Source organism: Panthera onca, chromosome C1 (genome assembly GCF_046562875.1).
Source record: "Panthera onca isolate mPanOnc1 chromosome C1, mPanOnc1 haplotype 2, whole genome shotgun sequence".
In the NCBI taxonomy this organism is placed as follows: domain Eukaryota; kingdom Metazoa; phylum Chordata; class Mammalia; order Carnivora; family Felidae; genus Panthera; species Panthera onca.
This window is the reverse complement of record NC_138346.1, coordinates 110,695,351-110,707,549: the sequence shown is the minus strand read 5'-3', so window position 1 is coordinate 110,707,549 and position 12,199 is coordinate 110,695,351. Positions and strand designations below refer to the sequence as shown.

At 39.8% G+C, this 12,199-nt stretch overlaps 1 protein-coding gene across 12 annotated transcripts in view; it reads left to right on the top strand.

The window, feature by feature from the left end:
• The first annotated feature begins 5,992 nt into the window (after positions 1–5,992).
• The window catches only part of WDR33 (WD repeat domain 33), a 107,248-nt gene continuing 101,041 nt past the window's right edge, over positions 5,993–12,199 (top strand). For 5 of the 12 annotated variants that reach the window (XM_060624802.2, XM_060624805.2, XM_060624803.2 and 2 more), the window contains exon 1: positions 5,994–6,167. The gene's annotated coding sequence lies outside the window, so the exon portion shown is untranslated. Of the gene's footprint in view, positions 6,168–12,199 lie in introns of all 12 variants that reach the window. The other 7 variants (XM_060624807.2, XM_060624810.2, XM_060624809.3 and 4 more) reach the window with 2 other exon arrangements.

Genomic DNA, 12,199 nt, shown 5'->3' with positions numbered 1-12,199 from the left:
TACAATCTTTACATCGGGTCTTTCATTCAACACGTTTTATTATGTGCCCACCATATCAGGCTGGGATTAAAGAAGGAGAGCAAGATAGGAAGGTTCCAGCTCTGCTGGAGCCTTCATGCTAGTGGGGAGAGACAGACAAGAAAAAAAACCCAACTATGTAGATTAGCCTGGGAACAAGTGCTACATTAGATATAGTGCTTGGGGGTGGCCTTTTTGAGAAGATGCTATTTGATCTGCCAAAGATAGAAAAATCGGTGGGAGGGGGGCGGCAGGGAGAGTTCCAGATCAGGAGAGAGAATGCTAAGAGCGAAGGCATGAATGGGGGTAGGGGTACCGATGCAGAGAAAACAAGCTGAAATGGTTGGCGCTTTGTAAGGGAGAAACTCAGGAGTTGAGTTTGAGCCCCCACACTGGGGTGGGGGTGGTGGTGGTGGTGGTGATTACTTAAATAAATAAATAAACTTAAAAAATATAAGAATACATAATATATAAAAAAATATATATAATATATATGTAAATATATATAACACATATATAACATATTTTATATATATATATAAAGTTACCTAAGTGCTACCAATAGAGCACTCATTACATGATTGTTCAGAGGTGCCTGGCTGGCTCATTTGGAAGAACATGTGACTCTTGGTCTTGGGATTGTGAGTTTGAGCCCCACATTGGGTGTAGATATTACTTAAATAAATATTGTTCAACCATATGACAAAACCATGAAGCTGTTAAAAGTTGAAGGACATATCTGTGTGTGAACTGAGAAACTAAAAGAGTCAAGATATATTGTCACAACAGAAGCAAGGTAAGTTTGTATAGTATCCTATTTATGTAGAAAAAAAAAATCTTGTGTACAGTATTTTCACATATGTGTCTTTGGAAAGGTACTCTCTTTGGTAAGCGTGGCGTGAGGTGAGGGAGTGTGTGAGGGTGGAGAGTGATCCTCTTTTCACTGTTTTCCCTTTTTGTACCTTTAAGTTTGTGCCATTTGCATGTATTAATCCCCCCAAATCAACGAGGCAATTCTTCAACCTTTTATTTAAAAAAAATTTCAAATACACACAAAAACAGAATAGCGTATAATGAACTCTCGCCTATCACCGAGCCAACTTGTGTCATCTCTCTCTTTCCTCCCTTTCCCCCTTAAGGATATTCAGCTATTAAAAAAAAAAAAAAAGAACATTCCTTAGATCGTTGCAAACCCTTAATTTCCCAAATTCTGAAAAACTGAAAATTCAGGTTGATTTTGAGAAATTTTTGCCAATTTTATTGTTTATTATTTACATTGTTTAGTGTTTATTCCTTTTATGGAGGAGTGCCTTTTTGGATGTCCTTACTTAACCATACCTGCTGATGTCCTTGACTGGAATATTTTAAACTTTTTTTTTAAGTTTCTTTATTTTGAGAGAGAGAGTGAGTGTGTGTGCATGCGTGCACATGAGTGTGAAAAGGCAAGGGGCAGAGAGAGAGAGAGAGGTCAGCACAGAGCCAGATGTGGGGCTCAATCCCACTAACCACGAGATCATGACCTGAGCTGAAATCAAGTATCAGACATTTAACTGACTGAGCCACCCAGACACCCCTATTACATCATTTTATATATCATTTAACACACAAATAATTCAGAATGTAACTAATATGAAAAGATTTTTAAGATTTAATTAAATATCATTGTTACATGTAAAAAATTGAATAGTTCTTTAATGCCATCTAGTATCTACCCACCCAATCCATGTCCAAATATATCCAGTTTTTCAAAAATTTTTTTACTTTTTCTTTTTTTTTTTTTTTAAACTCCATTTGTTCAGTTCAGGATACAAATAAGGGCCACACACTGCATTTAGCTAGCATGTCTTTTGTTAAAAAGAAAAATCACAGGTCCAAAACGGAGTCACTTATTCATGATAGGCCACGTCACCAAACTGAGGTTTAATACTTAATGTAATTGCTGTTTCAACTTCCTCCAGAAATGCAATCTTACCTGGTCAGTCAGGGATTTTCTGGCCAGCACCAGTGAGGTAATCTGTCGTATGGGCCAAGGTTAAGCCAACCCAAAATGTGCTACTTTGGCATACTGATTATTTTATTTTATTATTTTTACATTTATTTATTTATTTTGAGAGAGAGGGAGAGGGAGAAAGTGCTTTCAAGAGAGAGCAGGGGAGGGACAGAGAGAGAATCCCAAGCAGGCCCCAAGCTGGCAGTGTAGGAGCCCAACGTGGGGCTCAAACTCACAAATTTTGAGTTCATAACCTGAGCTGAGATTAAGAGTTGGAAGCCTACTGACTGAGACACCCAGGTGCTCCATGGCATACTGATTATTTTAAGTAAAAGTTACTTAAGAAACAGCCAATGCTGAAAAAGATGTCTGATGCCCCTTTGTCTCCAGAAAACAGGATAGAAATTTCCCTTGTGAATGGCATCCTTTCTACACCAGGAGGTAATAATATATACTTATTACCAGAGATAGGGAATTTAGACCTGAGAAGGGTATATAAATAATGATGTTACTTTTTACTAATTTACTGCCCCAACACAAATTCAGTTTAAAATTCCTTATTAATACCATGTGATTTCATTCTTATGTGGAATTTAAAAAACAGATGAACATATGGGAAGGGGGAAAGAAACGAGAGGGAAACAAACCACAAAAGAATATTTAAAAAATTTTTTTAAATTTATTTTTGAGAGAGAGAAAGTGGAGGAAGGGCAGAGGGAGAGGGAGACACAGAATCCAAAGCAGGCTCCAGGCTCTGAGCTGTCAGCACAGAGCCCAACCTGGGGCTTGAACTCACAAACCTTGAGATCATGACCTGAGCCAAAGTCTGCACTTAACCAGCTGAGCCACCCAGGCACCTCCACAAAAGAATCTTAACGACAGAGAACAAACTGAGGGTGAATGGAGGGAGGGGGATGGGGGATGGGCTAAATGGGTGATGGGTACTAAGAAGGGCACTTGTAATGAGCACTTGGTGTTGTATGTATGTAAGTGATGAATCACTGAATTCTACGCCTGAAACCAGTATTACACTGTAAGTTAACTAGCTAAAATTTAAATAAAAATAAAATTCCTTACTAATTGAAGCTCATGAACATGAATTTTCTTTGTCCTGTCAATTCCTCAAAGATTTATTGTCTCTTTGTGTAAAAACTACAAAAACTGCCTGCCCTACTAATTTGTTTGGTCTGAATTTTGTTATTGGGCCTTCTTGCACATGTAATTAAATCGGCTTTTTCCTCCTCTTAATCTGTTTCGTGTCAATTTTATTCTTAGACTAGCTAGAAGAATCTTGAAGGGTATGGAAAATTTTTCCTTCCCAACACTGTGACAGGGGCCCTCTCCATCCCCTAAAGGAAGTTGAGATATTTCACCTGATAAGATTTCTCACTCCACCAAGGGATGGTGATCTTACCTGAAACAATCCTTTCTTTTCTTTTGCTAACTATCCTACCCCATTTCTGTCTATAAAACCCTTCCTTTTGTATAGCTCCTTGAAGTTCTTTTGTATTTGCTGGATGGGATGCTGCAGGATTCATAAGCAGCTTAACAAAGCCAATTAGATCTTCAATTTTGCTCAGCTGAATTTTTTTCTTAAGTCTCTAATTGATAAATCAATCTGTAACAGTTCCATGCCTCTATTTTTTTTTTTTTAAGTAAGTTTTATGACCCATGTGGGGTTTGAATTCACTATCCCAAGACCAAGACTCCTGTTTTATGGACTGAGCCAGCCATGCACCTTGATGCCTCTATTCTTTAATAACTTTTCTTGGAGATAGATCACTTGTATAGAATTCTATAGAATATGACTGTTTGCATACTTGTGGTGTTATCTCCTAGTCAATTTAAAAAACATGGGGCACCTGGCTGGCTCAGTTGATTGAGCATCATTGAGCTTTCAGCTCAGGTCATAATCTCATGGTTTGTGAGTTCAAGCCCTGCATTGGGCTTTGCACTGATGGTGTGGAGCCTGCTTGGGATTCTCTCTGTCTCTCTGCCGTGACTCTGCTTGCACTCTCTCTCTCAAAATAAATAAATAAATAAACTTAAAAACAAATAACAACAAATTTCCTGGGGCGCCTAGCTGGCTCAATTGGTAGAATGTGCGACTCTTGATCTCAGGGTTGTAAGTTTGGGCCACATGTTGGATGTAGAAATTGCTTAAAAATAAAATATTAAAACAAAACCATTTTCCTGGCATGACTCACAAGATTAGAGGTATGAATAGCTTTTACTTATGATTAGATTGATCCTCTAATGCAGCACATCTTAAGACTCTTCAAGGATCAGGATACTTTAATATGCTTGAATGCCTTCCCTACCACTTGGAGCTGTAATATCTAGGAACGGACCACTTGCTTGTCATTTTTCTTTTCTACCTTTAGAATTCTACTTAAGGGTGGATGCCTTAAGGTCACTCTCCTGACTCCATTATCCAACTTCAGCTTCTGAGAATCCTGCATTCCATCCTGACTGGACTGTCCTTCAGTATTCCTGCTATCCTATCCTACACTAACGACATGGAACTGGAATTGTCTGTCTCTTGTACTGCAAGGAACTCTTTGAGATCTGGTTCATTCTGTGCTTGGAAGTTAGAGGAAATGCAGGGCAGTACTGTTTATGGCTTAAACACCATGGAGTCACTTAAATTAAATCAGTCACTGTGCTGTCAGCACAGAGCCTGATATGAGGCTCAAACTCACAAACTGCGAGATCATGACCTGAGCCGAAGCTGGATGCTTAATTGACTGAGCCACCCAGGTGCCCCATATTTATTTATTTTTATTTATTTACTTTGAAGGAGGGAGGGAGGGGGAGAGAGAAAGAGACAGAAAGAGAGAGAGAGAGAGAGAGAATCCCGAGCCAGAGATCCACATTGTCAGCATGGAGCCTGATGTGGAGCTTGAACTAATGAACCATGAAATCATGACCTGAGCCAAAATCAAGAGTTGGATGCTTAACTGAGCCACCCAGATACCCCTTTATTTTTTTAAGTAATGTCTCTGTCCAGTATGGGGCTCTAACTCACGACCCTGAGATTGAATTACATGCTTTAACAACTGAGCCAGCCAGTTGCCCAATATTTAAAAAAATTTTTATTCACGTTGTCGTATTATTTCCCAAAAATTAGAAGACCATTTGTTTGGAATTTGTATTGTGAACCTCATATAAATGGAATCATCCCTGTCCTCTTTTGCCCCTGATTTAACGGCATCTGTGACATTCATCCAAGTTGTGTTTATCAGTACTTATTTCATGTAGTTCACTGTATGACCACACTACGGTTCATTTACATGCAGCAGCACTGTTGGACATTGGATGGATCGATTGTTCTGATCAAAGCTGCTATGCACACTTCTGTACAAGCCTCTATTAGATGTATGCCCTCATTCCAATTGCTGGGTCGCACGCCGAGTGAGTATAAACTTAGCTCCAACAGACACTGTTAAATGTTTTTCAAAGTGGTCGTACCACATGGTTCAGCTTTTATAACTTGGTCTGACTCAGGAAGGGAGTCACACTAAGAGGCCCGACTTGCATTGGGGTGATATAAACTCCAGCTGCACGCTTGACTAAGCTAAGTGCTTTCATTTAAATGCTCAAAATACTAGCAGGCAGGAGCTCCAATTTCACGGATAAATAGACTTAGCATGGCCAAGTGCCTTGCCCACAGTTTCACTCTAGGCCACACGCTGGAACTGCCACTCCGCCCCCGAACAAATTTCTTATTCAAACCCTGAAAAACTGGGTGTTCTTGAGGGCATTAAGTTTAGCTCACAGCGCGAAGAAAGTCAGCACCGCTTAACACCTTCGCCGCGCCTCCGTTGGCAGCGCGGACTTCCGCTCAGCGGGAACAAAGGAAGCCCTCAGGCAAGCCGCAAGGGGATTCGGCCGGGTCCCACCCCTCACCTACGCACCTGCGCAGATGGAGGCCGACCGAGCTAGGCGCCCCAGGCGCGAGTGACGTAGTAACGTCCGACGGTGCGTGGTGACGCCAGGGCGTGCGCTCGGTGGCTCGTAGGGGAAGATGGCGGCTGCTCCTTTGGAGGAGAGGGATTGAGAGGGGAGGAGGGAAGAGGCTAGATGCGAGAGACCTTCCCGGCGGTGGAGACGAACTCTTCGCTCGCCATTCATTAGGAGCTTTGCTCAGCGCCGGAGGGTGAGTGCGGCGGCGGCACGGGACTGCTCGCTTGCTGCAGACGATGGCACTTTCCGCCATTTTCAAGCTCGGCCGTTGCGTGCTTTGGGGGCCTAGAGGGGCGCCTGGGGACAGGTTGGGAGAACTGGGAGCATCGTCGTCGGGAGGGCCCTTTGAGGCTGGGTCGACTTTTAGGGGAGGGAGCTGGAGGCTTGAGGTAGACCAGAAAAGGAGGGCATGGTGGAAGTAAAGCCCCTGATTGGCGACGAGAAGACGTAGGTAGGGTAGGCCACGGATAAGACGTGAAGTTTGGAGAAGGGAAGCGCGTTAAACGTAGATTTGGGGCGGGAGTGGAAGGGGCTGAGCCGAGAGTTGAATGGAGTGCGGCTTTTGGTTCAAGGGTCGCGGGAAGTTAATGGGAAACCTGTGAAACAGCAGCAGGTTTAGCCTCGATATTATCGTGTCTTGAAATTGGTGTTTGTAATAGGTATAAGTCCACAGCTTGACGGGCAAAAACCCTTCTCCTTTGGGATAGTTACATTCCTGTTTTGCTTGCTTTCGATCATGTTAGTTGCAAGTGTGCCTACAGTAACTCCCTCTTTATCTCCGGTTTTAAGTTGCTCCCTGACAACTACGTATTTAGGATTTTAGCTTTTTTTTTTTTTTTTTAAAGAAATACTAATACTCTTTTGTAACCCTTGTGGTTAGTGACCCTTCCGTCGTAAGAGGAAGGTGGGTCGACAGGGAATTCCGTAATTGGATCTGTTCAAATCAGATCAGAAAAGTACTTGTTACTTGTAGAAAACTTGTCAAGAATGTTTTTAAGTAATTTCTGCACAGATGACATTATCTTAACTGTTTAGGAACTTTGGAAGCCATTAGAGTATGAACAAAAAAAGCCGGTGTTAAAAGAAATACCTTTTGGGAGCGCTGAGTTGACTTTTAAGTACACTCTGGAGATAGAGTGTATGCAGTATTTTTGCCTGTGAACGTGATGCAATGGTAGATCTATTTAAAACAAAACTTTTAGAGACTGTTAGTTAAAAGGAAACATGTTAATTGTTCTCATGGTGGCTTTTTCTTTTCCTAATCTTAATTGGATTTGACACCCATCTTTAATCGCCATAAGATACTTTTGCAGTTTTTAATTGGTCTCCTTGCTTGGAAGATAAAATAACTGGAACGACTTTTTTTTTTTTTTTTTGGCAGAGGCTTGCAGTTACTCTTTAGCCTGTTTCATTGAACTTTACGGAAAAATTTTCTCTTTTTGTACTCGTGGTAAGAATATTGATAGAAAGTTGACCTTACATCACAATGATGTAGTTACAAATAAATTCTTATCTATGATGTTGATGGCTTAACTTACATACTTTGGTGAAAAGTACTAAAAGGTCAGATTTTGCCATCACAGATTTATCTTGATCTAAGGCTTTAATTATACTTTTGCTAACCACTTAATGTATTTTTTCAGTTCTCTTTGCTAAGTAATAAGTCCATATTTCACATTGCTTTGGGAGAAACATGTTATTTATTGCCAAATTCCAAACTGTTTCATATTTCAGAGTAGGAAAGTAAGGTTATAGCAAAGCTTTAAAACTACAACAAATCTGTTGCTTGTGTGTCAGTTAAGCATCTGATTCTTGATCTCAGGGTCATGAGTTCAAACCCAGTGTTGGGCTTTTTATTAAAAAATAAAAATTAAAAAAAACCCCAAACTACAACAGATATATTGACAGAAATATTAGTGAAAGTCTCACTTATGAATATATATGTAATCCTTTTGAGGTTGCTTAGCAAAAAATTAGGGGTCTTAGTACTGTTTTTAGATAAAGTGGTATTATTTGTAGTCTGCAGATTAGAAATCTTTATTATCAAAGAATATTTAATTAAATACCATAAGCTTACAACTTGCTTAAATACTGCAGATTTGTTCTTTTAAGATTCCAGAACATTCCAAGATTTTGTGTTGAAATTTTTGCTTGTAAGAGAAGTTATATCTGTTTTTCTTTTCTTTTCTTCTTTCTTTTCTTTTCTTTTCTTTTCTTTTCTTTTCTTTTTTTTTTTTTTTGTCGAATGGTGAAAGTTTCTCTGTTGCTGTGTAATGTGTTGTGACAAGTAGGTCTCCTGACCATAGTTTTAATGCTTCAAGATATTTTATCTTTTGTCTTTGACAGTGACATAGTTTAAAAACTTTCCTCCTTGAACACACACTGTGGCTGGTAACATTTGTGTCCCCATTGCGAAAGATTTACATTAGTGCCAGACATGGAAGCTCTTAAGTATGTTGGAAAATATTCCCCAAATTACACTTCTCCATTTCTGGTCCTTGATTGTTTTATGTAGTATTTTCTCGTGAAAATTGACTGACTTCATAATGTTTGTATTGTACCGTATATTCATAATTTGAATGCTTATAAATTCTCAGAGCTGGGTAGTATTGGAAAGGGCTTGACTTCCGGCATCAGACAGACCTAGGTTTGAATGCCAGGCTCACCACTAACTAGCTTTTTTTAAAATATTGGGTCAGATAATGAAACTCTGAACATCAGTTTCCTTACACATGAAAGTGTTAAATAAATAAAAACACCCTACAAATTACTTAGCCAACTAAATTCAAGTAACAGAAAGAAAAATGCCAAAATTTATTGAATGCTTACTACATTATCATTTTCTTTCACCTTTGAGATAACTATTATAATAATTATTTTTTTTTGAGGTATAATTGACATGTAACATGATATTAGTTTCAGGTGTACAACATAATGATTTAGTATTTATATCTATTGCAAAATGACCACCTCAATAAGTCTAGTTAACGTCTGTCACCATAGAAGGTTACACATTTTTTTTTCTTGTGATAACTTTTAGGATCTACGTATATGCACTATACTATTATTAAATATAGTCGCCATGTTGTACATTACATCCCCATGACTTATTTTATAACTGGAAGTTTGTACCTTTTCCCCTTCACCTATTTTGCCTCCCTTCCACTTTTCAGTTCTTAAAGATTAACTCAGATATCTATATTAAAGACTTGGCAGTCTCATTCTCTTGTAAACTATTCCTTTCCCTGTGTTATTAAAGCATTTGGTACATATCTCTGTTTAATGTATTTTGATTGTGTATCTTCTCCACTACTTTGTGAGCTCTTTGAAGGCAGATCCTTCATTGCCTTACATTTTTGTATTCATAAAACCATGGCATTCTAAAAATTGTTTTATAGAAGTGAGTGAATTTTCCACAAAAACTATTCTCATGATTCTACTGGGATTCATTTCACACAGATCTGGTTTATTTCTACTCCTTGGCTTTAACTTTTTGCCTGTCTTCCTCCTCTAGACTATTCGTAACCTATCCATTCCTCAAAATCCAGCTAAATCTCATCCCATTAATAAGGTCTTCAGAAACTTGTCGTGTATTTATTTATTAAAAACATTTTAAATGTTTATTTGTTTTTGAGAGAGACAGAGACAGAGCATGAGTGGGGGAGGGGCACAGAGCTAGAGAGACACAGAATCCAAAGCAGGCTGCAGGCTCTGAGCTGTCAGCACAGAGCCTGACGTGGGGCTCGAACCCATGAACCGTGAAATCATGACCTGAGCTGAAGTGTGACACTTAACCCCACTCAGCTACCCAGGCTCTCCTTTTTATTTATTTATAATTCCTCTCTCCAGTTAGCCTAGGGTCTGTGTGACTGCCTTCTGTTACTTTGTGTCCTTTAGTACCTGGCACTATGCCTTACCCATTTTGAGTAGGTCCTTGGGTGGGATGATAAATGCAAAATTGTGCTTGAGGCTGAGTTTGTTATAGGCTCCTGCTCTATTCACTGTCCCACTTAGGAAGATACTTTTAAGAGCCATTTCTCCTTTTTTGGATGTGGGATATTCTGGTAACTTTCTTATCTTTTTATGTTATGAGAAATTGCAAACATCCAGAAAAGTTGAAAGAATGAATACCTATTACCTTCCATTTAGATTTACCTGTTACTAACACTTAACCATTTTGCTTTAGCTATCTAAGTCCCCTCTCAACAACCAATTGAAATTAAATTGCATATGCCATGCTATTTGTCCCCTAAACACCTCAGGATGCCTCTTTTTTTTTTTTTTTTTTTTTAAAGTTTATTTATTTTGAGAGAGAGAGCATGCATGTGCATGGGGAGGGGGGGGATTACAGAGCAGAGAGGAGAAGCAGAGGGAGAGGGAGAGAGAGAATCCCAAGCAGGCTCAGCACTGTCAGTGCAGAACCTGACATGGGACTTGAACGCATGAACCATGAGATCATTACCTGAGCTGAGATCAAGAGTTGGATGCTTCACTAACTGAGCCATCCAGATGCCCCAGGATGCATCTTTTAAAAATAGTGTCATTCTTCTACACTTTAAACATTTTTATTTCAAGCCTGACTCCATCTAAGGCAGTACTAAAAACACGATACCATTATTGTGCCTGAGGCAATTAGCATTAAGTCTTTGGCATTGATTATTTTTTTAATTTTTATTTTTTATAGATTTTTAAAAATTTTTAAATTTATTTATTTATTTGGAGGGAGAGAGAGAGAGGGAGGGAAAGAGAGAATGAGCAGGGGAGGGTCAGAGAGAGAGAGAGGAAGAGAGAGAATCCTAAGCAGGCTCTGCACTGACAGCACAGAGCCAGATGCAGGGCTAGAACTCAGGAACTGTGAGATCATGACGTGAGCTAAAGTTGGATGTTTAACCGACTGAGTCACCCAGGCACCCCTTTAAAGATTTTATTTATTTTTTTTAATAAAAAAAAAATTTTTTTTAACGTTTATTTATTTTTGAGACAGAGAGAGACAGAGCATGAACGAGGGAGGGTCAGAGAGAGAAGGAGACACAGAATCTGAAGCAGGCTCCAGGCTCTGAGCTGTCAGCACAGAGCCCGACGCGGGGCTTGAACTCACGGACTGTGAGATCATGACCTGAGCCGAAGTCGGCCGCTTAACCGACTGAGTCACCCAGGCGCCCCATTTAAAGATTTTATTTTTAAGTAATCTCTACCCCCCCGTGTGGGGCCTGAGCTTACAACCCCGAGATCAAGAGTCACATGCTCCACTGACTGAGCCAGCCAGGCACCCCTTTATTGTTTTTTCTCTCTCTCTTTTTTTTTTTTTTTTGATGTTTTTATTTTTGAGACAGAACAAGCGAGAGAGCGAGTGAGAGAACAAGAGCAGGGGAGCGGCAGAGAGAGAGGGAGATAGAGGCTCTGAAGCAGGCTCCAGGCTCTGTCAGCACAGAGCCTGATGTGGGGCTGGAACTCACCAACTGTGAGATCATGACCTGAGATGAAATTGGATGCTTAACCGATTGAGCCACCCAGAGCCCCTCTTGTTTTTTGTTTTTGTTTTTGTTTTTAATGTTTGTTTACTTTTGAGAGAGAGAGGGAGGGAGAGATTTAGCAGGGGAGGAGGGGCAGAGAGAGAGGGGGACAGATGATCTGAAGCAGGCTCTGTGCTGATAGAGAGCCTGCTGTGGGGCTCGAACTCACGAACTGTGAGATCATGACCTGAGCTGAAGTTGGATGCTTAACCGACTGAGCCACCCAGCACCCAATCGATTTAATTTTGTAATATATCAAATAGGTACATGGTTTACAATTTAAGACTATACTGAAAGAATTACTTCAGTCTTGGTTCTGTCTCTAGGCTCTCCACTACAATTCTCACTCACCCAATGTATGTATGTGTGTATTCTTATTTTTCTTTTCTGTAAAAACTTGTGACCTTTTTTAAATTGTGATGAAAAAATTTACCATCTTAACCATTTTTAAGCATACAGTTTAGCAGCATTAAGTATAGTCACATTGTTGTGCCACAGATCTGAGAACTTTCTTCATCTTATAAAACTGGAACTCTGTACCCATGGAACAACTCCCCATTTCCGCCTCCTCCAGCCTGTGGCTATTCTACTTTGTGTTTCTAGGAGTTTGACTATTTTAGATACCTCATATGGTTGAAATCATGCATTATTTTTGTGGCTGGCTTATTGCACTTAACCATAATGTCCACAAGGCTCATCCATGTTGTAGAAT